The sequence below is a fragment of the Capra hircus genome, chromosome 29 (assembly GCF_001704415.2).
Source record: "Capra hircus breed San Clemente chromosome 29, ASM170441v1, whole genome shotgun sequence".
NCBI classification, from domain to species: domain Eukaryota; kingdom Metazoa; phylum Chordata; class Mammalia; order Artiodactyla; family Bovidae; genus Capra; species Capra hircus.
This window is the reverse complement of record NC_030836.1, coordinates 26,134,094-26,136,711: the sequence shown is the minus strand read 5'-3', so window position 1 is coordinate 26,136,711 and position 2,618 is coordinate 26,134,094. Positions and strand designations below refer to the sequence as shown.

General features: G+C 41.6%; 1 pseudogene; it reads right to left on the bottom strand.

Moving 5' to 3' along the window:
• LOC102189836 lies at positions 497–1,460 on the bottom strand (annotated as a pseudogene).

Below are 2,618 nucleotides of genomic sequence, written 5' to 3'. Positions count from 1 at the left end.
AAGCATAAAGCTTCAAAAGGGATTGTTTTTTACTAAGAAGACATGATTAAAGCCATAGAAGTTATAAACCAAGTTTAAACATAAATTTACCAAACTGTGCAATTCTACTTTAAAATTTCATACCTTGTTGACCTGGTTTTATTAAATGGCCAGAAAGAGATTGTAAGAAGATAGAGTACGGCATATATTTGGGGAAAGAAGGAAGGAAGCCAGTCTGTGTTCTCCAGAACCTTGCTTCTTTATGGTAATCAATCAAAACACAGTTCCAACAAGAACAGACTGTGTAAAGCAGAAAAGATACACTGTTTCGGCAAATTAAAACAGAGAAAGGCTGAGTTAATTTGAAAAGCTTCCATGAAGCAGTACGTCATGCCTCAGTCCACCAATGCCCAACCACATGACTTAGGACTCCCAAGAGATGTCACATAGCATCTTCACCCAGCTCACTATTTCAGCAGCAATCCTGCTGTACAAGTAGTGTATCTAAAGCAACTCCTCAAAGAATTTCAGAAAGGAACTGCCACCATACCTTATGCCCCAGAACGTGGACCACTTGAGTTAACACTTTCCTCAGAGCCAGCATCACATCCTTGTTTCTCAAGGTGTAAATCAAAGGATTAAGGAAAGGGGCAACAATATTATTTAACACTCGGATAACAGAGTCTAGCCAGGGGCTGAAAGCAGGCCAAAGATAGACGAGCATCACAGGCCCATAGAACAAGATGATTGAAATGAGGTGGGCACTGCAGGTTGATAAAGCTCGGCACCTGCCTTCGGAGGATCTGATTTTGAAAATGGAAAGGATGATGCAACCATAGGAAGTAAGAATAAGGATAAGGCATGTAAGAGTCACAAAATCCACGTTAGTGAAGCTTACCATCTGAGCTAGAGAGGTGTCTGCACAGGCCAGGTGGAGCACCACTGGGGTGTCACAGAAGAAATTGTCCACCTCACTGGGGCCACAGTAGGGTGACTTAAAGACAAGAAATGTGAGGATACTTCCATGTAGGCAGCCACCCAGCCAAGAGCCCACTGTCAAGCTGGTATACACACTGGGTTCATGATAACCATGTATCGCAAAGGGTGACAAATAGCCACAAAGCGGTCATAGGCCATCACAGTGTACAGGAAACACTCGGTACCACCCAGAAAGTGGTAAAAGAAGAGCTGGGAGGCACCGCCCTGGTAAGAGATGGTCAGGCTTTGCCCCATTAGGTAAAGCATCATTTTGGGGGAACTCACTGAAGGGAAAAATACATCAAACACTGACAGGTTGCCCAGGAATAAATACATGGGGGTGTGGAGGTTGGAAGAAACCAGAATGGTGAAGAAGATGAGCAGGTTTCCCATAAAGTGAAGAGACAGAACATCAGAAACAGGACAAATATCAATTTCTCCAGCCCTCCAGTGTTAGGAATTCCCAACGATATGAACTCTGACATGGAAGTGTAGTTCTGCATGTCTGTGCACCAGGCAGTCCTGGAAAAGCAAAGCATTCATGATATAAGACTGCAAATAACTGAGAAAATATCTTCCTAGTAGAGTTATTTCTCAAGCAGTGACTGTGAGCAAAGAAAGGTCAAAGAGGAAAAGGAAACCAGTAATAAATCAGTAATAAATCGGGCATGCAACTAAGTAATGTGTTGCATTTGGCCTCAGTATTTTTCCCATACAAAATTACATACAATAATTTATCTGTATAGTTGGCAATCCTCGGAGTAATCAACTCTTATTATAGGTTTTAGATAGTCTCTCTCAATCCAGTTTATCATCACACAAACTGATATATTACAGAAGCATCTTCTCCAAGGAAAATTTGGCATCAGGTGGGAAACTCGTTTTGTATTATAAGCCAGATCATAATTAGTTGCTTAATAGACCAACTGGGCTTCTCTGGTGGCTCAGCTGGTAAAGAATTTGCCTGCAAATCAGGAGGCCCTGGTTTGATTCCTGGGTTGGGAAGATCCCTGGAGAAGGGATAGGCTACTCACTCCAGTATTCTTGGGCTTCCCAGGTGGCTCAGCTGGTAAAGAATCAGCCTGCAATGTTGGAGACTTGGATTTGATCCCTGGGCTGGGAAGATCCCCTGAAGAAGTACATGGCAACCAACTCCAGTATTCTTGCCTAGAGAATCCCAAGGAAAGAGGATCTTTGTGGGCTATAGGCCATGGGGTCACAGAGTCAGACAAGCCTGAGCAACTAAGCACAGCAAAGTGATAGACCAACTATCTAAGTATATGCATATAAAAACGTGAACCTAAACAGAAATGATATTCACTTAACTAATTATTTTTACTTTCAGCAATAGTGTTTTCCATTGTTTAGCATTTACATTCAAGAAAAAATATACCATTCATATTTTTTATAATTATATTATCTTTACTTTTTTTAACCTTCCCTGGTTTTTTTTTTTTTTTTACTTTATTTTACTTTACAATACTGTATTGGTTTTGCCATACATTGACATGAATCCACCATGGGTGTATACGAGCTCCCAATCCTGAATCCCCCTCCCACCTCCCACCCCATATCACCTCTCTGGATCATCCCCGTGCATTCATATTTATAACATGCTCTCACACACACACAGGAATTACACTGAGTCTAGAAGAAAGCTT